This window comes from Neovison vison, chromosome 13 (genome assembly GCF_020171115.1).
Source record: "Neovison vison isolate M4711 chromosome 13, ASM_NN_V1, whole genome shotgun sequence".
NCBI classification, from domain to species: Eukaryota; Metazoa; Chordata; class Mammalia; order Carnivora; family Mustelidae; genus Neogale; species Neogale vison.
Window position 1 is genome coordinate 87,908,082 of NC_058103.1, and position 27,651 is coordinate 87,935,732.

Genomic DNA, 27,651 nt, shown 5'->3' on the forward strand with positions numbered 1-27,651 from the left:
TATGGGTTGAGAAGTACTGAGAGAAAGCAGTGCATGGTCCCTAGTCTCTGTGCAGTTCTAAGGCAGCAGATACAACTCATTCCAAAAAAGCAAGGCATATCATCAGAGATATAAAAAAACATTTTCTTTCCTCTCTGGGACAATTTTTGTGTATATCTACAAACACCACTGTGTTCAAAATTAGGCTCCTCAAAGTAGTAAAGATCCATTTCCTATTATCAATGTGGGCAGTATAGAGTAGCTGCTTTGAGGTGAGTAACATAAGATACAGACAAGTTCAAGGTTTGGCTGCATTTAGGGAAAGGTGTTTAGAAGGGATTTCTCGTTACCTGTTCTCCGTTTAAGCAGCATTATGTCCCTCTCCGCAGACCATGTCAGGCTGCGGTAACTTTTTGTAATTTAAGTAGTTTGTGTTTACAAATCTCTTGGATGACTGCATCTTTCCCCATCCAGCTATTTTTTTTGCATACAGCCCAAGACATTTTTTTTGCATACAGCCCTTAAATCAGCTCTTCTATCAAATGTTCAGTTGACATTTATGCATATGTCTTCTTCCCAGGGCAGAGACAGATGACTTTCTGGTATCTTCTCAAAGTCTAGATGAGAGAAGACAGACAGGAATAGCTTCCGGTGAGAGACACAGAAACAACCTGATAAGTGCTTTTCACATGGAAGGGATTGGGGTCAGAGCTGTGCGCATATCAGGGTAGATCCCTGAATTCTGCCATGCTGGGGGTTCTGTGATCCTATGGGAAATCCCAAGAGCTCTATTTTAGATGAATGAGTCTCTTGGAACCCTGTTTTTGGTGCTGGGAATCCCATCTTGGCAGGAAGTTAGTAAATCTGCAGGCATGTTCCTAAGTGTCCATCTGTGATTGAGCCCCTGGTGAGCTGTTCTTGAAGTTTGTGTCACACAAGCCAAAAATAAGCTGACGAACCATGTCACAAACTATGTGAAAAATGCTCTGGAGAAAGCATTGCATTTTTTCACTCATAAATTCAAATGGCACCAAATTTCTGGCTTAGCTTTGATGCCACCATCACCCCCCTCCCCCAGCCGCAGAATTCCTTGGATATCTCTGGCATGATCTTTAGAGAGAGATAGGTCAGGGGTTGTCTCAGCAATTGGGGGTTCTGTATTTTTTACATTTTGTAGTCTGTCAACACAGAAGGCAAAATTGTACCTATTCCTTCTTGGTGGTCTGAGATAATATCCATTCAAGTGTTGGGTCTAAGCCATCCTTCTCCACATTCCATGTCTGGAGGAGTTTCTTCTCTTCCCTGTTATGGTCCAGTTGACCAACATTAACTGGTGCTTCACTCTGAGCAGAGACCCTGTGAGGCATGAACTGGAGGCTCTCAGACTGATTTTGGTTTTCCAGTGTTCCGACTTATTGAGATACAGTTAATGACTGTTTTTGTTAAACCAATGGCAGACCCCATTAGTATTCCTTCCAAAAAAATTATGGAAGGAACCAAAAAACAAATAAAAGAGATATTAGATTCATTGCATTTAGGGGGAAAAGCCAGCATAGGCTCTGTGCTGGGGTTAAGGGTATACAAATGAATAAGCTGTGTCCTCACTTTCATGAAGATCATAGCCTACATGAGACAGCATTGTGGATTGGGATAAATAAAATATTAAACCCAGGATAAAAGAATAAGCCTCCAAATAGAGTATAGTTAGCTGAGATGGGGGTCAACTGTGCTGGATGAGGGGAGATTTGGGGAAGACCAAAGGTGACTAAGAGGTGGGATTTTAAAAGATAATTAGGGCCCTGACAGACACGTTATATAATGAAGGCACATTTCTGGCAGAAGGAAGAACATGAACAAAGGCACGTATGACATGCCCGAAATCTTCAGAAAAATGAGAACACTCAAGTGTCACGAACAACACGAGGTGTAGAGGAGTAGGCAGAGATGATGATGTCAGTGAGAGCCCGACAGGGAAGGCCCTCTGTGCCGGTACTCAGAATTGCAAATTTGGTCTTTTGGGCAGTAGACAGCCATTGCGGGCTTTTAAGTAGGAAGGAATATGATGTGACCACGATTGCAATTTCTTTTCTTTTCTTTTCTTTCTTTCTTTCTTTCTTTCTTTTTTTTTTTTTTTTAAGATTTATTTATTTGAAAGAGAGAGAGGGAGTGAGGGGCAGAGAGAGAGAGAGAGGAAGAGAGAAAGTCAAGCAGACTCCAAGCTGAGCAGAATCTGATGTGTGGTTCGATCTCATGACCCTGAGATCAGACCTGAGCTGAAACCAAGAGTCAAAGCTTTAACCAACTATGCCACCTAGGCCCCTTCACGACTGCAATTTGATTGCTGACTTTCCATCATTGATTATCAAGTTAGAAAAGACTAGAAGGTGCATCTGGTCCCACCTTTCATGCTATCCCAAATCTGAAAGAGATGTAAAAACTCTGGAGACTCGGCACAATAAAATTTTAAAATAATATTTCAAATATAATTTCTTAAAACTCTTTTTGTTTAAATACGATTGAAGCATAATTAAAATGATTATTGACCACACTGGAGTGCTATATAGGTAAGAGGGAAACTTTATCCTCTCTTTTTCTGATCCTTCAGACTTTTGCCCTTGAACCATATTTAGAAGTTGGGAAATAAAAGCAGAACCCACTCTTCCAGACATTTGATTCACGAAGCTGCCATAGGCAAGTGAAGTGTCCTTGTGCTGGTGGAGGGGAAAGAGTACAGGCCGGGAGTTGAGGCTGGTATCCTAATCCTATTTTTTTTTTGCCTTAAAATGTTATATAAACTTAGACAAGTCTTTCCATTTTTTCTAAACCGCTAATATTTTTATATTTAAAATAGATGAAATACTAACTCTCTTCCTGCATTAGTGTGCTGGGGCCACCATAACAAAATACCACAGACTGGGATGCCTGGGTGGCTCACTTGGTTAAGCCACTGCCTTTGGCTCAGGTCATGATCCCAGAGTCCTGGAATGGAGTCCTGCAATGGGCTCCTTGCTCAGCAGGGAGCCTGCTTCTTTCTCTGCCTCTGCCTGCTACTCTGCCTGCATTTGCTCGTGTGCTCACTTTCTCTCTCTCTGACAAATAAATAAATAAAATCTTTAAAAAACAAAAACAAAAACACAGACTGTATGGTTTGAACAACAGAAATTTAGTTTCTCAGAGTTCTGAAGGCTAGAAGTCTGAGATCAAAGTGTTGATAGGATGGGTTTTCCTGAGGCCTCTCTGTTTGGCTTACAGATGTTTGCCTTATTACTTTGTCTTCATAGGGTCACACCCCTCTGTCAGTGTCCGTGTCCCAATCTCCTCTTCTTCTGTGGACACCAGTCATTCTGGATTAAAGTTCACCCAGTGACTTCATTTAACCTTAATTACCCGTTTAAAGACCCTATCAACAAATACAGTCATATTCTGAGGGGATTAGAACTCTGATATAAGAATTGTGAGGGGACACAATGTAGCCCAATATACCTACTTACATTGCTGTGGGTTTTTTTTTAAAGACTCCATTTATTTTATTTGACAGAGACAGATCACAAGTAGGCAGAGAGGCAGGCAGAGAGAGAGAGGAGGAAGCAGGCTCCCTGCTGAGCAGAGAGCCCGATGCGGGACTCGATCCCAGGACCCTGAGATCATGACCTGAGCCGAAGGCAGCGGCTTAACCCACTGAGCCACCCAGGCGCCCCTGCTGTGTTGTTTTTAAGGGGTCGATGAGATCATTCATGGTTCTGGTTGCCTGGGTCAAGTTTAACTGAGTCTTCCTGGTTTGAGGGTCTGTTCTCTTCACTAACCTAGAAAGCACATGGGGATCTCTGGGGTTAATCTTTTTTCCTGGGGTGTATAGGAGCCTACTTTTGATTATCTACACATGTGCATGTTCACCCACTATCCTATTTTTAACTTTTATTGGTGGGTTTTACCAGTATTTATTTCTTCTTTCTTCTTGTGAGCAGATGGAATATTCTACTCCTGAGCTCCCTCCCATTTTCCCACATTATTTAAGATTTTATCTATTCATTTGTCAGAGAGAGGGGGAGAGAGCACAAGCAGGTGAGCAGCAGGCAGAGAGAGAATAAGGCTCCCCACTGAGCAGACAGCCAGATGCTGGGCTCAATCCTGGGACCCTGAGATCATAACCTGAGCCGAAGGCAGATGCTTGACTGTCTGAGCCACCCAGGCGCCCTGAATCTTCCCACATTATTATATAATATGTCCTTTTAAAAAGGAGATAGAAAACCTGCAAAGAAACTAGTGAACCTAAGAGCCTCCAAAAAGAGCCTACCCTAGGAAAGGTCAGAAGAGATCATACGTTATTGCATCTAAACCTTCAGACAGTGCGTTCCAGACACTACTCCTAGGGACTTGAGTGCCTGGAGAAGAAGGAAGTCCCCAAGCTCCTTGTGCTCAGGTGTGGGTGAACCTCAAGTGCACATGTTTCTCTCTTTTACCAGCTTGTTCTCGCTCACCTTCACCTACCAGCAGGCAGCTCCTCTTATCCACACTTGTCTCAGGCAACTGTTTGGTCAAGAAGCAGCTATTTTTAAAACTGCTTTGTTTTTAAAATTCCTCTCTCTAATGTTATTTTTATTCATTGTCCATCTTCACTATGTGGCTTGATAATTTCTTCATATCAGAGTATATGCTTTATATGCTTGTTGCATTGTAGAAGGAAAATGTAATAATATCTGAAACTACATAGTACTGTTGGGTCTGGCACATAAAAGTATCCACCAAGGAGTATAGTAAGTATCAAAAAATTAGACAAGTAGTGAATTATAGGTAGATACTGCACAGTGTTTTTAGTGATATTTGGGGAAATTGGACGGAAGTTTTGGAAGAGTTGAGAACACTGTGAGCAGCTTTATCCCTCTTTAAAATAATGAAACGTAGGGTCCAACAATATAAAATTCACCAGCAGGTTTTCAGGGATAGATTAGATTTGGGTTAAATTTGTGAGACACACAGATCTGTTATTCATTTTGACTTTTCATAATGATATATTCAACTCAGTTATGTCAGAAGAGGGGAGGAGAAGAATGCAAATCTTCAAATGTTTTCCTTATTTTGCTTGTCTTTTGAAGTATATTTTAAGAAGATCTGTAGTCGGGTAGTGGTGAAGTGGAAGAAGATAGGGAAACGGAGTGATTTCTCAAAATAACGATAGATTTTTAAGGATATTAGTGGAGAATATATACAGTGGACCCTTTCAACCACTCAAATATTCAACTTCATTTTAATATTAACTGTCTCTAGTGACACACACTGGCTTGGAAAATATGTTCCTACATCCTCTGTTTGAGAACCTCCTGGAGTTTGTACGACTAATATTCTCTATGCTTATTTTATGTTATTCTTTCCTGTGTACATTTCCCAGTTCCAACTAGTGGAAAAGCCTTATGGGAAGATGATAGCAGTAAATATATTCAGTGCTTCCCACATGACTAATAAGTTAATACCTATTTTGAGTAGCTGGAATTTTGAATTTTGCCAAGGGCTTTTCTTCCTTTCTCAGTTTTGTTTGGCTTCAACACAGACTTGTTTGACTTTAAAGACATGGTTCCTTTGACATACATGTTCAATCCGGAATAGAAACTTCTCAGCTTCTCAATGAATGAGAAGTTTTTTTTGAATGTGTAAGGGCAGATTTTGTTTATCTGCATTTCATTATGTTTAGACTATTTTACATGCCACCTCAGCCTCAATTCTCCAACAAATAGACATTGCTCAGTGGAAGTACTCTGGAAAAAAGTTTGGTATTACCTCAAGCAAGTATCATACAAGGCCATCCAACCCAAGTTTGTGGATAAGAAGACTGGTCATGAAAAATCAAGTTTTAAAAGATTAGATAATTGCTTGGATTAGGTAATTGTGTGCATGAATGACTGAATCAATTTCCATTTAGGACAAAAGTGTCCTTTGCTTTTGAGAAACTGGTACCTCTAGGACAATGCTGATTACTAACCTGGTGTTAACAGAACATTACACCATGTAGCTAATGATTCTTTGTTTCCATTTGCCAACAAAAATCTTCCTCAGAATCATGGGTGAGATAGTCATAATAGTGCATTATATTTATAATCCCCTTTTGTTTTTCCAAAGAAATTTCACATATCACTCCTTTTTGAGCCAGGTTGGTAAAGTGGGAAAAATAGTGGATTAAGAACCAAAGATCTTCTAAAGCCAGCTGGTCTCTCTCTCTCCCTGGAGAGTCTTATCTTGAAGAGTCAGTGTGACAATGTGAGTGACAGTCCTTGCAGTTTTGTCAAGCTGAGAACTTTTTTCATAGGTCCCTTGAGCTCTTTGAACCTTGCTATCTTCCTTAACAAAATGAAGGAGTTAGGTAGCCACTAACCGTGTCTACCTTTCCTTACTTCATATTGTTATTTTTGTTAAACTTTAGGAGGTAAGTAGAGTAAGAATGTGTGCTATTGTGATATAAAATAAGAAATATATATGTGGCCTTCCTCCAGGTTCCTGGCACAGAGCTCCTAACCACCCCCACCCCCACCCCCCAGTTTTCCTGGGAGGAGAGTGATAAAGGTGTCTATTGTTATGTTAACAAAGTGACTTCCTCTGGATGGGTGTCAGTTGCCAGGGGAACCAACACTGTGTTTGGAAGATTGGAACTTTCATTCCCACCCCTACCCCACTTCAGCAAGGGGCAAGGGGCTAGAGATTGAGTTCAGTCACCAATGGTTTAGGATTTAACCAGTCATGCCTATGCAACAAAACCTCCGTAAAAATCCAAAAGGCCAGAAAGGGTTCCCACAGCTTTTGGGTTGTTAAACATACAGAGATGCAGGGAGAGCAGAGTGCCTGGAGAGAGCCTGGCCGCTCTTCCCTACCTCCCTACCTTGCCCTATGTAGCTCTTCCATCTCATCTGGCTGTTCCTGAGTTATATCCTTTTTAATAAACCTGTAATCTAGTAAGTAAACTGTTTCTTTGTGTTCTCTGGGCCACTCTAGCAAATGAATCAAATGCAAGGAGGATGGTTGGAGCCTCTGTTCTATAGCCTTTTGGTCAGAAGCACAGGTAACAAGTTGGGCTGGTGACTGGCCTCCAAAGTGGAGGAGGAGGAGCAGTCTTGTGGGACTGATCCCTTAACTTGTGGATCTGATGCCATCTCTGGGTAGATGGTGTCAGAATTGAGTGGGATTGTAGAGCACCCGGCACCAATTGCTTGATGGTGTAGAAAAAAAGCTGACACACCAGAACTGGGTGCAGAATCCCAAGATATTAAAAAGAAAAATAAGTTTCCTGGGGCACTTGGGTGGTGTAGTCTGTTGGACATCTGCCTCTCAGTTTCAGCCTAATTTGTGATCTGAAGGTCATGGGATCAAGCCCCCACTGAAGCTCCGTGCTCAGTGGGGAGTCTGCTTAAGATTCTCTCTCCCTCTCCCCTCTGCCATCCCTCTCCCTGAGTGTGCTTTCTCTTTCTTTCTCAAATAAAAAAATCCTAAAAGAAAAAAAAATTATTTTTCACTAAAGAGGAACTGAAGCAAGGAGTTAATGGGAGTGACCTGATTACTGAGATAGATTGATGAGCTATCAAACACTTTCCCTACCTAGCCGTGTTTTTCTATATGTGTTTGAAGCTGATGGGGCGTATGGTATTCTCTAAGGAACTCTGGCTCCTAGATGTGGGCAAACTATCATTGAATGCAAATGATTTTAGAAGAGAGAACAGTAAGGTCAGAACCAGGTGTGTTCCAGAGAAAATCTTATCTTAAAGAAAATTTACTGAAAGTGTTGTTTTGGGTGAAACAGAAATATTGGGGACTCTGAGCTACTTGCATCTGTGAAGAGCTGCCTGGCCTATGAGCAAGGACAAAAACTGCCCTAGGATTTGTCAGTTGTTCTAGAAATGGATGTGTGAGAAATTTCAGCGTGGTATTCAAAATCAACCCGACTTCCTTTTAAAACCATTTTTTAAAAATCATTTTGAACCATAACTGCCTTGAGAATTTTATTATGGGTAACATGATCATTGTACAAAAATGCAATGTGAACCATCACAGAGAATTTTTGCAAATATTTTCAGTGGGTAAAAAAAAAAAAAAAAAAAAAAGTCTCCTGAATGCCATGCATAGACCATGGATTGGTTCTGAAACTTCAGTACACATAAGAATCATACTGGGACTCCAGTCCCAGAAATACGATTCATTAGATATTAAGGAGTTGGCTCTAAGGTTCTGAATTTTAACAAGCACCCTTGGGAATTCTGATTCAGTGAGCTGGACTAAATTCTGAGAAACATTGTGATGGGGATTCCTGGCTCTCCATTAGGAGACACTGCCTCAGACTGCCTTAGAACTCCAGTTTTCCTGGGGCACCTGGATGGCTCAGTTGGTTAAACATAGGCTTCTTGATTTTGGCTCATGTCATGATCACGGGGTTGTAAGATCACGTCCTGTGCTGAGCTCCACGTTGAGCACGGAGCCTGCTTAAGCTGCTCTCCCTCTCCCACCCTCACCACCTCTCCCTCCCACTCATGCATATACTCTCTCTGTAAAAGAAAAAAGGAACTCCAGTGTTCCTGATTATGTTCTCTAAATGCAAATCATCTTTTTCGACTTCAACCTAAAGAGAAATCCAAGTCTCCCATCAAATGAATGAGCCAAACTGGAGCAAAAACCAAACACAAAGTAAATGAGATTTTGTACAGACAGAGCCAGGTTCCCTGGCTTCCTAGCCTGGCATCATCCTTTGAGTGTTCAACTTCCAAGTTACAGGGTGACAGGAAGCCTGGCTTTATACAAGTAGGGGTACTCCTCAGCAGCACTGGACGGTGCAAGAACTGTCAACGTAAGAACGGGCTAGTCTCAGTGCTACCCTACGTGCACGGCTTGCTCTGAAGCCGCATAATCGAGTGATTGTAAATGGGAATTGAGATCAGAGTCAGAGAAGTGGAGCTGAGCAGCAGATGTGGGGCAAGGCAACACTCTCAACAGAAGGACAGTCAAGGTCTCCTAGGACTGGCCCTCAGGAGCAGTCTGGGTAATAGAATATGAGTTGGATGAGGCAAGTAGTTCAAGAAGGGAGGCTGTGAGCAAAATAAAGTCATTGGTCCCATTAGATGCTGGCCCCTTACACACCCTAGACTTGACTGGACAGAAGATGTTCTACGTAGACCATCACCGATGACCACTTACTAAGTAGAGGTCCAGAATCAGAAATCCTCATGGATGGTAAAATGTCTCCCTTCATCTTCTTTCAGATGACTCTGTTAATGAGTTAACAGAGAAATCCTGAATCACTAGTTCTGTGCTGTCTCATTAGTGATCTTCTTTCTGAGGGCATTATCTCACTCAGGTGCTGGAAAGTTTTTTCTCTGCAGCACTGGATAGCAAATATTTTAGGCTTTGTGAACCACAAAACCATCTCTGTAATTGAATCCTCATTTTTTCCTTTTTACCATCCGTAAATAATGTGAAAACTATTCTTAGCTCTCTGGCAGCAGAGAAGAAGCAAAAAAAGGCAAGGAATGGATTTAGCCCCCAGGCTGTAGTTTGCTGAACTCCCACTTGAGTATCCCAACAATAGTGGTAAGATTGTCTTGTTTTTACCTGACATTTGATATTTTCTAATGGCGCGTGTAGTTCAGTGGGAAAAATAATAGTTACTTATTTCCCACTGAGAATATATCCCCTCCCTTATATGCTGACAGGAGAGCCCAAAGCCATGGTATGAGAAGTAGTGTTTTCTAAACTCAAGTACTTCTGCAGCCAGCTGACATTAAAATCTGTAAGGACAGAGTGGAATTTAACTTGGTGTCATTTGATATAAAAATTCAGAAGTGACAATGGTCCATCTGTCCCCTTTAGGGTCTATTTTTTAAATTAGCTTGTGTGATTTTTTGCTTTTATTTTAAAAATATAAGCCATTCTGGATTATTTGGATGATTATTTTATTACCCAAGTACTAGCACTATATTTCTTCAAGTCCAAGGAGACATTTGAACGTAAGATCCTTTCGGTTCAGTATTACTTTAACTGTTGTCACATCATGAGACAGGAATAGAGGTATATTTAATAAAGGCCAAGTGATTTCACAGTTTTGAGGAACCCTTTAATAGAGGAAAAATGTTTGGATATTGAATCATCACATAACCCATGGTATATTTAGTCCCAGACTAGAGAGATCCTACAATGTAGGTGTTAATTCTACATCCTAGTTAGAGCAGAAAAGGTTCAGTTTCAGTGAAAGAGTTGCATTCTGGTTACATTCAATTAATGTCATTACTTTGAATTTTGGTGATGCTGTATTTGTAAATTTGTGTATAATTTGACCTGTTATGAATATATGTGTATGTGTGTGTGCACACCCGGGGGCATGTGGGAACTCAATTCAGATCAGTCCCAGAGGTGTTAGGAGATTATCACAGTGGTCAGTGTGAGAACTGAGCTGGGCACAAGGCCAATACAGTCAGGATGGTTAGAGCAGGTCCATGCTGGTCCGTGCAGGACCATTTTGCTGAGTAGAGAAGGACACCCCTTTGCTGTGGGCAGATGCAGAGGCACCTGGCCTGGTCAGCAGGGACTGACTGGATGCTGGCCTCATCAGTTTCCTCAGCTGGATGCTCTTGCTCAGGGGTGCATTTCTGTCCTGAGTAAGAAGCAATGAATCTGAAAGAGAATGTGGAAATATAATCTTTGGGACCTGGTAGCCAATTAAATCTAGAGGCCAAGGACTGCACCCCAACTTCTGGCTTTGGTGACCATTGTTTCTAAAATAATATCTGATTTATTGAACCCTTTGCAACACTTGCAATAATTAGTAATAGCTTTGGAAAAGCTTTGATGTAGGAAAAAAAAAAAACAAACCTGTGGAGAGTCTATTTAAGGAACAATGACTATTGGTCATGGTCATTCAGTGTTCTAGGCAACATGACAGGCAACTAGTAATTCTAGGACTAACAGGTTTGAAGACTCTTGAAGAAATAAGACTGGGGTATAGAGTCCAATTTTATTGCTTCCATTTTGCTGTAAGCAAGGACATGTATTCAGACTATATGAAAGTTGTCTCAACTCTGTCTACTCTATAGCTTAAGATTTTCCCAAGTATTTTTAAAGAGTGATGTACCTGCACAGAGTTGAACCATTATAAGCATTTGTGCATAGCATTAAGATACTAGAATTTAGGTCCTGGCCTCAAGTGGTTCTTTTGCAGTTCAATGATTAATATCATAAAAAAGAAACACTGAAATAAGGATATGGTTGTGGCTTTAGAAAAATGTAAATAGGACTCCTGTGATAAGGGAACAATGAATTTTTTTTTTTGTCTCTTCATAGGCCCAAATGGTTGAATAGACTGAGAAATGCTATAGATATTAATTTCTTGAGGACAAGAGAAGAACAAGAGGGAGATTGATTTGACCAGTTCAGTGGTTTTCATCACTCTTATACAACATAGGGATTTCTAATTCTTTGTTTCTCTTACTGAGAAAAAAATTATAGTTATGTTCACGTTATGGTAATGCTGCAAAAATGACAGAAACAACAGCCGGTGTATGATTGGACTATGCATGAAAGTGGCTTGCTTCTCATAGATGTCAGATTCAGATTCAATAATTTCAGGTCAGACGTCTTCTGCATGCATTTCTTTTGTTTTTCCACAAGCTACAAAAGACAGCTGTCCTCATGAGGTCAAAACCTGAAAAAAGTCATACTAAAAATTTGGCACCGTAGGCATCAGCAGTAATATTTAAGATATTCAAGACTGGAAAGAATCTCTTAAAATTTAACTTCATTTTGAAACATAAAGTACGGAATTCTAGAATTGCAAAATGCTAACAAACAGAACTTATTAAAAACCCAACATTAATTAAAACAACCCAAGTCATGGGTCAGTTCTAAGTTTTACAGGGCTGTTTTGACTAGTTTAAAAGCTGAGACTTATGCTAAGTCAACATGCCTGGTCCATCCAGAGCCTTAGGAGTGTCCAAGACAGCCACAAAAATGCTGATGAGACTCCATAGCCTTGAATTGAGAGCCTCCATGACTGTGCCTATTGTTTGAGAATGTGGTTGGGAGCTAGAGCTCAAACCTCAAAGGCATGAAACCTGCCTGATAAAGAAAGTGGCTTCTGTCATGGCAGTGCCCTGAACTGATTCTGGAGGGTTGAAAGGTTCCAGGACATAAAGTTTACAGACAGATGTTAGGTGGTTCATCTGTTAGTGCTTGACATGTTGGTCTAGGGTGGGTCACGCAGGATGCAAAGGCACCCACCGGCTCAAGCAGAGGCAGTCATGCACCACCTTGCCATTAAGTAGTTGCACATCGTCTTGGCTCACCCTGAATCTCTCGGTGGTTCTGTTTTCTTATTGGTAAAATGTGGGGAGAGTGATTGTCACTGCCTCTCCCAGGATTAATGAGGTGGTATTCACGAAGAACATTGTCCTCGCAGAAAGGAATGCACTGTGGCAAGACATTATAGGGCAATAACATTAAGCGTGTTTAAAGCATGTGCCTGCTGTTACCAAATGGGATGCTACGGCTGAAGAGTCTTGCGTCTCAAATACAAACCAATATGTATGGAACCGCTTACAGGGAACAGATGACAGGCTGAAAAAAGTGAGATAGTTGATTATTATACGGAAGGTAGTTCATGCGTCAAAAATGCTTTATCCTTGCTATCTCATCCTCAATACACTGCAGACATCCTTGAGAAATCCCATTTAGGTAATCACTGGTCACTGATGGTGGAAATTAGAAACGGAGAAAAGAACTGGGTCCCCGAGCCTGTTTCCCGGGAGATAACATGGAAGAAGCAATTCCAGCCACAATGCATGGGTGCTCCCGTGGTGTGCTAACTCAGCTTCATAAGCTTGCCTCTGTAACTGTGATAAGTGCCAAATGAAGCCCAGGATGGCTAGCCCTGGCTTTACTCTTCACCATTGCATGAAGTCTTTCACACAAGGACCACACCGTAAACCTCCAGGAGCCACAAGTAAATAGCAAGGCTTTGTAAGCAGAGTGGCACCTGTGGCACCTGTGAACATCCCAGCTTGCTTGTGCAAGTTATTCAGGCACGTTTCCATTTCCCAGGCAGAAGCCAGCTGCTTCCTGAAGGCATCTTTTCCTATATTTGGAGGTTTGGGGATTCTTTGCATTGATCAGCTTGCTGAAATCAGATAACTTTAGTCCCCTAACTAAAATTCTCTAGTGGGTTCCCATGGCATTTAAGAGGAAAAAAAAAATCCCATCTTTTAACTATAGTCATCGAGGCCCTACTGGGGCTGGCCTCTAACCTCCTCTCAGACCAGGTTCCCCTTGTTTGCCATGCTGGGCTTTAGGCTCATTCCCACCCCACACCTCTGCCATTGCTGCTCCTTCAGGCTAAATTGCTCTGCCCCAGATTCTATGCTGGAAGCTTCCTAATTCAGCTCAAATGGCACTTTCTCAGTGCGGCCTTCCCTCACCATCTGATCTAACATCCTGCCCTCCCCCTCCCCACTTTTTATCATATTGCCTCATTATATTATTTTTCGAAGTACTTACAGTTAGTGCAATTACCTTACTCATTTGTTGTCTTGATTATTGTTTACTCCTCGAGGAAGCAGACAGCTTGACTGTCTTCATCATCTCATAGCCTTTGTGCCTGGAAGGGCATTAATAAGGAACATAATAGCTTCTTAGTAAAAACCACTTCAGGGGATGGATTAGTAGGCAGTGTTCCAGATTTGGGTTTCCAAATTCTTCATGGGGTTTTTACTCCTAGTCACTGCGACTAATGGTCACAGGGATATGCTTGCTCTGAGAAAGTCATTCGTCTAAGGTATAGTTAGGAGAGCCTGGAATCATTCCGCTCATCAGGGCTTAGCTTAATGGACAACAGGGGACTTTTAGAGAGACAGCTATTGTTGGAGTGATTAAACCTGAAGAGACTTCTTACTTTTAGTTTTCTATATAGAGAGTGTCACAGAAGACCAGAGCTCAAATCTCAATTCTCACCCGCACTACCAGAAGGTCTGACTTTGTATTCTCATGTATTGCCTGTCTGATTTCTATTTTTTTTCTTTTTTTTAAAGATTTTATTTATTTATTTGACAGACAGAGATCACAAGTAGGCATAGAGACAGGCAGAGAGAGAGGAGGAAGCAGGCCTCCTTCTGAGCAGAGAGCCCAACACGGGGGGCCATCCCAGGACCCTGAGATCATGACATGAGCTGAAGGCAGAGGCTTTAACCCACTGAGCCACCCAGGCACCTGCATGTCTGAATTCTAATCTGAAGGATGTTATGAGGCCCAAGTGAGATAATGTGGCCTAAATGCTCTAAAATTTTTAGATTGCTATTTGGATGTAAGATATCAGTGTTTACACCGAGGGTCTTCGGTGATCTATCTGTTGACCCCTGTCTTTGTCACCAGGTGATCAATTTTTACTTCTTTTTGTATCTGCAGTGCCCAGTGCAGTAGGTATTCAATACATTATTGAATGAATGAGTGAACACTATTATAGTCCTATCTTTCTCTTGGTCAACTCCTATCTCCTTATTGTAAGCCTTAATGACTTTGTATTTATTTTTCACTCTCTCTTTTTTGTAATCTATTGGCTATTAAGAAGGACAGTTTCATAGGACCATCTCTCATTTAAGGTAATTTCAGTGTGACTTTCTTTCTTTTTAAAAGATATTTATTATTTATTTATTTATTTATAATTTGACAGAGAGCGAGAAAGACAACGAGAAAGGGAACACAAACAGGGGGGTGTGGGGAACCCGACACGAGGCTCAATCCCAGGACCCTGGAATTATGACCTGAGCCAAAGGCAGACACTTAACAACTGAGCCACCCAAGCATCCCCTCAGTGTAACTTTCTGCTGTTGTTGTCAGTGTATATGGCGTGGACATGGGTTTTGGTGTCTCAGAGTAATATAAGGGAGAGAGAGCATCTGTCCAATAAACAAAGTGAAAGACACAGATCATACTGGCTATGGCCTTCCAGGGTGTAGACTTAGAATATTTGAGACTTTTATTAATCACAGCCCCAGCGTACTCCAATCTATGTGCTGTGGAAACTGAAGTTAAGTTAAGTTAACTGAAGTTAAGACCTTAGTGAATCATGTCCTAGTCTGTTGGGCAATACCTTTATTTTGAGATTTGGGTTATTTGTACATTGCCCTTTTTTGGTATAAATGAGCATCACTGTTTATTTCCATTTTGCAATAAAAAGCTACTGGCTGTTTAGCCAGAAAGCAAATATTTTCACTTTGAATTGCTTTCTTGATATTTTTTCAGCAGGTTGATTCAAAGCTGTGAAACACATTGCTTCTCTTCTCTCCTCCCATCCACCCCCCTCAACCTTTGAGGTCTATCAAAACCAATGCTTCAAAAAATAAGGCCTGTATTATTTGATTGCTTCTTTACTGTCTGAAAGGATCAGAGAGACTGAAATAAATGCTTGTTTGGACCCAAAATGCTGCATGCAGACAAGGAAAGCCTGCCAGCCAACCAGGTATTCCAGAATATCTTGCCTTAGGCCAGCCTGCCCAGGGACTGGCATGGAAATATGTCTGGGCTTTGGTATTTTCTATGTAGCTTAAAATGCTATCTTTGGGCACATTTATTGGGCTGTATAAGAAATATTGTACAATCTGCATAGTGATGAAGTTACGTATGTCTTAAACATGTTCTCCAGTCATAGAATATCCCTTTTGCAGAACTTTGGATCCCTTAGGTTGTTTTTAAATTTAATTTTAATTTTCTATTTTTCCATCTGGATGCACTTTCCACTCACCATTTATTTTACTAAAATTTTCCAGCTTGTTTGGATCTTTATCCATTGCAAACCTTACCTCCAAACCTATGCCCTTTACACAATAACATACACACATACACACACACCCCAAAACAAATTTTAAAAATCTTAAATTGAAGAGCTTAATTTCATTTCCAGCTATAATTTACTATCAGTAGTCTGGATATCCTTTATTTTAGTCATTTAATCAACCAGCCCTGCATGGTTCAACTCAAGGAACTCAGATCCCGACTGACTCATAGTCTAGGTATTTAGTAGATTTTTAACTTTCCTTTTTATTTTGGTGACATAGCTTAGGTATGCCCTGTCATTCTTGACATAGCTGATAATGAGAAGCCTTCAAAAGGCATTTTTCTTACTTTTTAATAAAAACAAGAGATAAGAGTTGAATAAAAAAAGAAAGAAAAAGAAAAAGAATTTCAAAAAGAATCATCATGAACAGAACAGCACTGAATTGCAAATTTTCAGAAATAGGTTGGTTATTAATATTTCAGATTTCTCAGAAGTAGGTGAACTGTTATCTTCTCATTTTTTCCATAGTGTCCTTTAAGTAGAGGATGAAGGATGCTTTATAGAGGTGAATAAAATTCACTGCCCTATTGTTATGGAGTGCTGACTCAAACTTTCAAGTATTTTGAGTGATAGGAAAAAGTAAACACAAGATAATTTTATGAGTTTTAAAAATGTTGTCTGGGGGCGCGTGGGTGGCTCAGTGGGTTAAGCCTCTGCCTTCGGCTCAGGTCATGATCTCAGGATCCTGGGATCAAGCCCCACATTGGACTCCTTTCTCAGCGGGGAGCCTGCTTCTTCCTCCCTCTCTCTCTCTGCCTGACTCTCTGCCTACTTGTGATCTCTGTCAAATAAATAAATAAAATCTTAAAAAAAAAAAAAGTGTTATCTGATTCCCAGGGAAAGATCCAACTGGACCAAACCTGCTTTAAGCCTCCTGGATACATAATATATACTGACAAATTAAAGGCTTTGAGAAGTCCTATAATAAGGAATCTTGTTTAATTTGATATTTCCCACACTTATCAGATGATGAAATTCTCTTCTCATAGAATAAGAATTAACACAGTTAAAGAAAGGTTCAGATCATTATAAAACAGAGGATGCATGTATGGGACACTGAATAATAATAATATTATTCTCATAATAATTTTAATATTATTAAGTAATATGATTAATATTATTTAATATTATTAAATAATAATTTTGATTCCACATGACCAGCAAGAGAGAACCAGGAGAAGTAACCAAGTTCAATGGTTACCAGCTGGAACCTAGGGATGAAAGCACAAGATATGCTCTTGAGTGGACAGCCTATGCCCACAGTGAGAAAAAGACCAAGGGAAAGAAGACTTGCTGAGATGTCCCATGTGACCTTGAGCAGGCATGCAGAAAGGCTCATCTTTGTGGTAAACCAAGCTTTCTGACTTGGTTGGATATTTGAATCACGTAGCTGTTTTATGTCCCCTTGAAGACAATTGACTGAGTTTCTGTTTTTCAATGTATATAGAGAAAAACAACATTCCTGAGTCATTGATTCAATAATTACTCAGCATATCCCTGGGGGGTGTTCATAATCATATTTTCAAAACAGGTTCAAAAGTTATTTGTCATTGTTTTCAATTTAAGCCACATCAATTAGATTTCCTACAAATTACACACATATGTGTGCGTGCACACATACACACACACACCACTCACACCCACATGTCTATTTCTCATTCTGCGGTGACATGTAATGAAAAGTTATTGTGAACCTGGTCTACATAAGACAGCTGCCCTGCAGATGTTCCAAAACTATATTAAATGCCCTACACATTCACACTGGCTTCTAGGAGTCTGAAGCTCTCACCCCAACCCAAGTACTTCGACTTCTCATTCCTCTTCCATTTACTTTCAAACTGAATGATTAGGGGACAATATGAAAAACACATGTAAAATGCCCACTGAGTTTTCTTTCCTTTTCTCTTTTTCCTTTCTTTCTTGTACATAAAAACAATGGGGCAAAGCCAACGTAGAGGTACTGGAGCCAACCAGTGGTTTACTTTGAAGCTTACCAGGGACACTAGGGAAATTTGCCAGGACATGGATTGTGTTTGAAGAGTCAGATCAAAGAAAGAAATACAGAGTGTCAGAGCCTGGCATCTCCTGGGTTTGAATGTCCAAAGTGCAATGTCCAAAGCAATTTTCATTCCTTGTCCATGTTGCTTTTTGTGTCACTCTTCTCTTCCAAAAAGTCCTTGAGGCAAAAAGGCATATATTCGGTGTGGACAAAGATATAAACCATCATCACATTTTAAAAATGAAATTGTCAAGTAACCTTGGATTTAGATTTCATTTGGGGATTCACTGATCCCTGGTTAGTGAAGTACTTCATGTTCTTTATCCTTTCTAAGGATAGTCTTTAGGTTCATTTAACTTCTAATTATTTTCTTAATTTTCCAGGGTCCCCAAAAGAATAATTTTCTATAACTTTAGCCCTCTCGGAAACAATGAGGGAAAGGTCAAAAAGGCTCTATGGTGAGAATAGGCATGAGATACAGACTGATACATGGTGGTCTAGACTTTGCACCTACTAAGATGTTACACTTCTCAGGATAATAAGGGGAACTGTAGAAAGCCTGTGATCTTCTGAAGTTCCAAGTGGAGACATGGGGTGCTCCTGATAGCAGTGTTTCATGGAGAATGTAATTGATGTTTGTACTCTGAGCTCCAAACCTAGCAAGTCGTTTGAGTGTGATAAGAGAGAGAAAAATGTCTGTGCCTTGATGGTCAATGATCTTCTGCCCTTCTCACAGACCCCAGCCCTAAAAGGATCAGAGCCTCTTCATTTTGCCTTCCACTGCTGCATCTTCTCTGCTACTGCTCTTCAAAGATTCTGGGATCTTCCTGGTCTGGTAAAAATAAGGTGGATGCTACATATGTTTCTGATTTTGATTCTCATAATAACATTCCCTAAGATTTCCAAAAGGCCAACACCTTGAAGAAGCATGTTAAATGGCATAGTGTTTGGTTTTTGAATGTTTTAAATGCTGCATGCAACTTTGGTTGGTCCTGGGTATGCATATTGCATTGAATTAGAAATCAATGCAGTGATCCTTTTCTGTTTTATTTTCTGCATGAAGATTTAGTAGTAGACAACTCTATGGAGCTGGAGTGACTTTCCAAAAGGGAACACAGAGCCAAGGTTTTCTTTCTCCTTAAGCACCAGGGTGAAGCTTGGCCTCACACATATAAGTTATGACAAGTCCATTTCTGGCTGTGTAGTTGGATCCCAGAATATTATTTCCTCTTGTATTTCATGATTCTGTCACTCCAGGCTTGGAGTCACTCACTCTATTGCCATCTTAGATTTCAGTTTCCATAATGGGACCATCTGAATTCAGCATCAATTTTCTTTTCCCTGGGAAGAGAAGACCAAATTGCTTATTTAACCCCTTGAGTCATCAATTCATCAGTAGGCCAGGCTCAGTACTTTGGGATAGTTCAACAAATAGTTTTACCATTGACCACAGAGTTGGATGGAATAATCCCCTTCTACAGAGAGCACAGGGGATGATCCAAGTCAGGGCATATGGGAAATGATTTCTCTTGCCATCTGCATTTTGCATAGGATCATGTAACCACCAGGCCAGTAGGCCCTCTCATTCACCCTGTCAGCTCTAAAAAGAGCAGAATTCACCAAAAAAATGTGTAGCTAAATCCAAACAAAAAAAAAGGTTTATGCTCTTTTCTTCACATCCTTGGTCTTAGACATTAAAATACTTTTTTATTTTCCTCCTAAGATCTTTTACTTTAAAACTTTTAAAAGATCACAGTGTGTCAGCATAGTCTTCTTATACGTTTGTTTGCTTTTGTTGTTGTTGTTGTTTAAGAATTAAACGAACAAAAAACTTTCTCCCCACCCAGTCTGAACTCCTTTTTTTTGTTAAGCTTGTGTTGTTACCCTTTTCACTAGGGTTCACTTAAATTAATCTTCAAAGGTTTGGAACAAAATGAACTAACATATATATGTTAAAGGTCATGTCTTTATACAAATCTGTTTGACTATTTTGACTAAATATATGAGACTGCTTAGTAAATGGAATGAAAATTTGGGACTCTCACACCAACCAGTTATTTGGGGATGTATATCTCATTAAATGATTTGGGAGAAACTTGGACTTTTTGGTTAGGTATTTGTGTCCCCTAGATAAATGAACAAACTATAAGACTAAGAAGGAAATTTAGCTGAAAGTAATTATAGTTTTTTCTTTCCAGTGACTGAGAACCCTGGAATTGTGAGAATTTTTTGTTGTACTCAGTTCTTCTCATTTGTGTGCATGCATGTGTTTCTGTATGTCTAATCCATTACTTTGATGGATATTCTATTCATTAATACTCCACTTGTTGTTAATTGATTCCTTTGAAATTCCTTCTCATTTTGTGACAATGCTGACCCCACTGGTGGTGGCTGACATTATGGGAAGAATAAATTGTGCATAGGGTCTTTAGATTGTACTTCCATGCATTCTCTTGTGTGAAAGTATGGAAGAGTGATAGAAACCATAGCGAGAAAGGAGGCTCCGTGGAAAGTTTTTGCCTGCTGCTGCCTCTGCAGAGTACCACACAGATGGCCTTTCTGACCAGGGGTTTTAAGTGATGCTTCATTTGTCAGGGTAGAAAACTGCAGAATGAGGGACACCTGGGTGGCTCAGTGGGTTAAGCCTCTGCCTTCTGCTCAGGTCATGATTTCAGGGTCCTGGGATTGAGCCCTGCGTTGGGCTCTCTGCTCAGTGGGGAACCTGCTTTCCTCTCTCTCTCTGCCTGCCTCTCTGCTTACTTGTGATCTCTCTCTATGTCAAATAAATAAATAAAATCTTTAAAGAAAAAAGAAAACTGCAGAATGAGCACCCTCTCAGAAATCCCCAAACAACAGTGTCTTTGTTACTTGCTGTTCCCGTGGAGGGTTCTACAAGATAGGAGAGGAGACCATGCTGATTCAGAAAGGAAAAGAGGCCAGTCTTTATATCAGCACCTCAGGGATCAATCTGTCGTCTGTCCCCTGTAATCCCAGGGAGCTGAGGCAACTGTGTGTTTAATAATATTGAGGATATTGGGACTAACAGAAGTCAGAGCCAGGTCTGGAATCAATGTGCATCCATCCTTTCCTGGATTGTAAGACTCTCGGGAGAAGGATTTGATGAAGCACATCTTGCAGGGTGCTTAATAGTGAAATAATGGCCCTACTTGTAACTTTGGCAGCTGATAATTATTGAGTGTTCGCTATGAACCAACCAATACACTAAGCAATTCATAAACAGGACCTTATTTAATCTTGATTATGATTCTACAGTGTTATTATGAATATTCTCACCTTAGTGATAGGACAATTTACTCTTAAAGCTTATATAACTTACCCAAGGTCACATAGCTGGTATAGAGGGTTCCCAAAAGATGTGTCCAAGTCCTAATCCCCACTATTTGGGAATGTGACCTTATTTAGAAATAAGGTTTTTGCAGATGTCATTAAAGTAAGGATCCTGAGATGAGATTATCCTGGATTTAGGATGGGCCCTAAACCCAATGATAGGTCTTCTTATAGGAGAAAGGAGAGGAAGATTTGTGACACACACACAGGGATGGCCATATGAAGATGGAGGTGGAGATTGGAGTAACACAGCTACAGAACAAGTGACATCAGTGATTTGCTAACCACCACCAGAAGCTAGAAGGCATGGAACAGATTTCCCCTCAGCCTCCAGAAGCAACAAACCCTACCAATACTCTGATTTCTGGCCTCCAGAGCTGTGAGGAAATAATTTATGGTGTTTTAGGCCACAGAGTTTGTGATCATGTGTTATCACAATCCTCAGAAATAATACAGCTAGTAAGTTATGGGAACAGCATCGAAAACCAAACACCAAAGCCTATGTTTTGAACCCCGTTTCTTATACATCCACTGCAATGACTAGGCCAGTGCCATGTGTCTAATAAATGTTGTTGGGTTTAAATTTATTTGAAAGAAGCTGATGGTTGAATTTTGATTCTTCTCATTTCTTTGGAAAAATTTCAGTGAAAGAAAGCATTTGTAGAGTAGGAACAGCTGTATTTTTTGGTGGTAGCCATTTGGAACATCGTAAGCATGTTCCTGTAAGATTTTCCTTTTGGTTACTTAATAGAAAACAATTATAATTTAAGAGATTGAGTATTTTAGATTCACTGATCAGACATTTGCTAACAACCTCCTAAAGTCACAAAGGCAGTCCCCAGAGAGAAAACTCCCCAAAACATCTTCCAAGAGCACCCCTTCAATTGTTTTCTTATTTTTACTCCAGTGGAGATGATTATTTTATTTTATAAGATTTTATTTATTTGAGAGAGAGAGCAAGAGAGAAGAAGCACAAGCGAGGCGAGCAGCAAAGGGAGAGGAAGAAGCAGGCTCCCCACTATGCGGGGAGCCTGACACAGAGCTTGATCCCAGGACCTCAGAATCATGACCTGAGCCAAAGGCAGATGCTTAACCCACTGAGCCTCCTGGCTACCCTGATTATATTAGTTTACAGATTTTAACTAGACTTGCAATTTACTCTGCAGAAGTATAAAGGGGTAGAGCAAGTTACTAGTGAAAGAGGGCATGGAGAGGAAGGAGGGAGGGCAAGATTTCAGGCATCACCCACAAGACAGTAAGTGCAGAGGAAAAAGAATTACCAGGAAATGGTCGATGGAAAAATACAACATTTTGCTCATGGTACAGTTTTGAATAAAACAATGGCCTTAAACCCTTCTGCCATAAATGATTTCTCTCAAAGAAAGGATTTTTAAAGGACTTAGACCAGAGGTATGGATAGCTCTTCTTCTCAACTTACATTAGATTTAGGTTTTGGTAAGAAGCATTGTTTTCCTATGCCCTGTGTCAACACCACCCAGGGGCTGCAATGGTCAAGCAGAAAGGTCACCCCACAGGTCTCTGACCCGTGAGAGTGCTGGCAACACCTCGCTCCACTGAAGATTCGAATCTCATTCTCCTGAAACCAATGGCTTTTTCAGTGTAGCACTGAAATGGCAGAACATTCTTATGGCTTTTCCCTCCCAAACATTTGTGTCCTTTTTGTAAAAATTATTCTTTATTGAAACTCCATAAGCTTGGCATTATTATGATTATTTTTCAGATGAGGAATTGAGGTCTAGGGATGTTAAGTGGCCTGCCCCAGACCACATGGCTCTCAAAGAATCCTGGGATCTCTGGGGATATTTCCTGATCTGTTTCTAAGTGGAGGAGTGCTTGGGAGTTGCAGGCCTTTGCTTCACCAACCCGTAGGCCATTCCGGGCCAGTGTAAGTCTAGTGCCATTGTGGAGAACGAGCTGTAGAAATGCTTTAAGAGTTGGATGCTACAGTAGACTAAAAGCACAGGAAAGGAAAATGGATTAAATATCCATTTCATTCCAGGAGAGTTATATGTGTCTAGTTATAGAAAATGCCCTGGAGCCGCCAAGGTTTCATTTTTGTTTTTTTTCTCCTCATCTCCTTGGGGGAAGATAAACCAGAGAATTAAAAAAAATACTGTTGACATTGTTAAATTCTAAACCTCCCTCTGCTCCTACCAGTAACTTTCCAATAGCTAAATAGAAGCAATTTAGGCATAGTACATAAGACAAAGTAAATCCACTAATACCCAGCTGTCTGTTTTCTCAGGTGTTAAAAGTGCATATTTCCAGCAACTAAATTAAAATAAAAAATTGCCAGCAACTATTTCTAACCAACTACGTCTTGGTGCTTAAATTTAAGAAGGATGTACTGAAAAAAAAAACAAAACCGTCAATATTTTTTTAGTTTTGAAAAGAAACACCTCTTCAGAGACATAGATGAAATACTTCATTCCATTTTAATCTCCTTACTCTTTGACTTCACTGTTTACTAACATTTTCTTCAATTAAAAAAAGCCATCATTTTATTTTATTTTATTTTTTTAAAAAAGATTTTATTTATTTATTTGACAGAGAGATAGAGAGCACAAGGAAGCAGAGCAGCAGGCTCTGAGGGAGAGAGAGAAGCAGGCTCTCCGCTAAGCAGGGAGTCCGACGTGGGGCTCGATCCCAGGACCCTGTAATCATGACCTGAGCTCAAGGCAGCTGCTTAACCAACTGAGCCACCCAGGCACCCCCACAAAAATCACAATTTTAAATCTACATAAAATTCATGTGTTTGTGTGTGCATATGCTTGCACATGTGTGCCTGTATGGGTGATTTTACAAAATCAAAACTGTATTATTTTAAAATATGCTTTTACACTTAGCTATATATTATGAACATTTTTCCACACACTATTATTATGTGGCATCATTTTAAGTGGTTTTAATTTTTTATTGTTTATTTTTTATTTTAATAAAATAAATAAAATTTTTTAAAATTAAAATTTTTTATTTTAATCTTTTTATTTTATATTTTTGGAAGTATAAATAGCATGCTACTAACATCTACAGCATACATCTTAGAAAATGTCTCTGGTTTTCTTAGAGGAGTTTATGATTGAAAGAGTATGCACACATTTAAGGCTTTGGATACATTTTGTCATTTCATCCTCCTAGAAAGTAGAAAATATTTACACAGTGGATTAAAGCTCCCATTTCCTTGTACACTAACTGGCACACCTTGTTTCAATAATTGCTAATGTAAATAGGCAAAATACAGTATTTTGTTACCTAAATTTAAATCTACTATTAAAAAGAGTAAGAATTCACCTGTTATCAGTCATGTTTTTCTTTTCTGAATTGTCTATTATACTATTTATCACATTTTTTAGAACATATTTTTTAGGTCTTTATTTTTGTTGTTTTTATTGCTGATTTCTAAGTACTGTATAATCAACGAAAATCGTTTTTTCCGACCATGAATTTCTTTTACATTACTATTTGTGTGTGAGTGAATTTTCCAGTTTAACTTATAAATTATGTTTTAATTTTAATTAAGTTTTTAATTTCGTTGGTGGCACTTTTGACATTAAGAAATTTGCTTTTTACATTGTTATACCTATCAGTCTTATCTTTTATTGGTTCTATCTTTAAAATATTTACTTATTCATAACTTCTATGCCCACGATCAGAAAAATGTTGATAATTTTTTCTACCAGATTTCTCAAATAATGCTATTGTTCACATTTAGTTCTTGAGTACATCTGGAACTTAATTTGGTATCTTTTATGAGGGAAGAAGTTAATGCCTTTCTTTATATTTAATCTAATGCCCAAATAATTCACTGTTTTTCTGATGATTTGACTTGAGACCCTTACATATGCCATGTTTTATATGCACTTCTGTTTGTTTCTGAACTTCATATTTTGTTCTATTTATCTCTTTATTCTTAGACTTCTATCACACTGTTTTAATTATTTGTTTTCTAATATGGTTTAATAACCAGAATGAATTCTCTCTGCTTGTTACTATTTCCGTTCTTATTTTATTATTTAAAACCTTTTTCTTGGATACTTTGACAGTTTACTCTCCCAGGTATATTTTAAAATACTTTGTCAAATCAAATATTAAAAAAAAAAAGTTCCCATCTTAATAAGAAAAAAAAAATAAATAAAATAAAATAATATAAATAAATGTCCTGTTGGTATTTTGATGAAAATTGCCTTTGAATGTAATGTGTTAATCTCGGGTGATCTGACAACTTTTCAGTATTTAGGCTTAACTCAGGCTCTTTATTTGTGAAGTGACCTTTTCCTCTCCAGACTCCTTCTGGTATTTCTAATTAATTCTGCACAGGGTGTAGATGTCATGTGTTCTATATGCACCCCACAATTTTGCCTTAGAGGCTGCCTAGGCACTGGCATGCCTAACTAAGCAGTGGCGTGCCTACTTTGCAAACACCAGGTATCTAACCTGGGCTTACATCATATGCACGCACGCACGCACGCGGGCACGCACGCATGCACGCACGCACGCACCCGCCAGCCCGAGAGCCTATGTAGCTTGGCTTTAAAGCCCGGAATTGAAGTGATTAAGGAAGGAGGAGGAAGAGAAAGAAGAGGAGTTTGATTAAGGCCAGAGAGAAGAGGTGATTTTTTATTTTTTTAAATCCCTTCTTTAGTTGGTGGAGAGATAAATTACCATAGAGTAGGAGGTAAATTTCCCAGAACCATGAATAATATTATTTAGACTGTGAAGACTGCTAGAGATGACAAAGGCTGTTTCCGAACCCTGCTGGTGTCTCTAAGAGCGGAGTGGGGGAATGAGCCCAGCCTGACCCCTCTGGTCCTCCCTCACTCCTTCCTTGGCCCTTTTCCTCTCTCTCCTTGCCTCTTCTCACCTTTGTGCTTCTGTGTGTCGGTAGCAGGGCAGTGAAGGTGGCTGCATTGTAATTAATGATTTTGGCTATAAATAATCTACTTATTAACCTTACTCGTAATTAATCATGGGTTCATCCAGTAAGATAAATGTTTAAAGGGCACTTGGGAATGGGATTTGCATAAAACACTTAGACACTGAAATTAAGTATTTCACTGATCTACGTATATTAGTCTATGCTTTTCTCTCTCCTTTACACGTGAACACGGTACTGTGAGATCCCCCTGGCTGTTTTATGAACTAACTTTTGGGACAATGATTTTTATCTTCAACTATTATTTAGAAAATAAATAATAATTTCTTCTATTTAGTGGGATCTGTAAATACATTTTTTAAAGAAGATTTGTTCATTTGATTTGGGGGGGACAGAGGGAAAGATAGGGAGAATCTCAAGCAAATTTCCCACTGAGCGCAGACCCCAACATAGGGCTTGATCTTACAACCCTGAGATCATGATCTGAGCGGAGATCAAGAACCCTAACCACAGAGCCACCTAGGCATCCCCGAAGCTCTAAATATATTCTTAAGTAATTTTAACATTTCTCCCCTCAGTTTATCCCTCTTATTGCCGTCTGAAACCTCAGGTGTTTGTGGCCCCCTCTCATTTCCTTCTTCCGTAACACTGAATTACCCTCTGATAGGGATATGCAGAACACCAGTTTATGCATTTTCTACCCTAAGTGCTTCACTCCCGATTGATAAACCTAAATGAAAAGTTAATCACCTTCTGATAATTGCAAAGACTTTAACAACCAAAAACTCCCAGACCGGTAACAAAGTGAAACATGTTCTTCATGTATTCTCTGGGACTTCAGAAAAAGATAAGAAAATGAGCAGGGTTTAGAGGATAACATTTCTCCCTGCTGGAGAAGCTACAGAAAGCAGTACTGCATTTTCAGTTCTAGCAATGTTCTGGTAGATGCTTAAGAAGGAGGAGAAAATGGGAGGGGGACAATAGGAAGGAAAATAAGTCAAATCACTCTATTTGTGGACCTTATAGTTGGCATCTCCTGCACCCCAATCACCTTTTGCTGTGGTACAGCTCTTCTCAGAATCCCAGAATACTTAAAGAACTCTGTTCTAGGGACTCGAATCTGGACACAGTGGACTCAGCATTACCCGGTTACATGTCTTGTCTTCTTCAGAAAATAGCCTGCACTGGCAGATAAAAAGGATCCCATGTCTCTTTTGACTTTTCCACAGGTCCTTGTCCAGGGCCACCTGTTAAAGGTACTTGAGTAATTCTGTACAGTGCCTGATATCCTGAATGGGCTCAAGAATTGAATCATTCCTTGCTTTTCTCTCTTCCATTAGCCTAGAAAATTAAAGGCGGTGGGGACAAGGGGGGCAGAATGGGGTAATAGAGGCCTGTTTTTGTTTTTACCTGGAAATACTCTTAAAATTGCCTCGCCATTGCCCAATTAGCTATCTGGTCACTTTTACTTTGAAGATAGGGTCATTGAAGATTAAGAGTTAAATTAAAACTGTGTAAAGATTGTTTCTGTTTCTAAAACAAGTATTAAGAAAAATAATGTATTTTGTCGCTAGGGAGGATGCATGA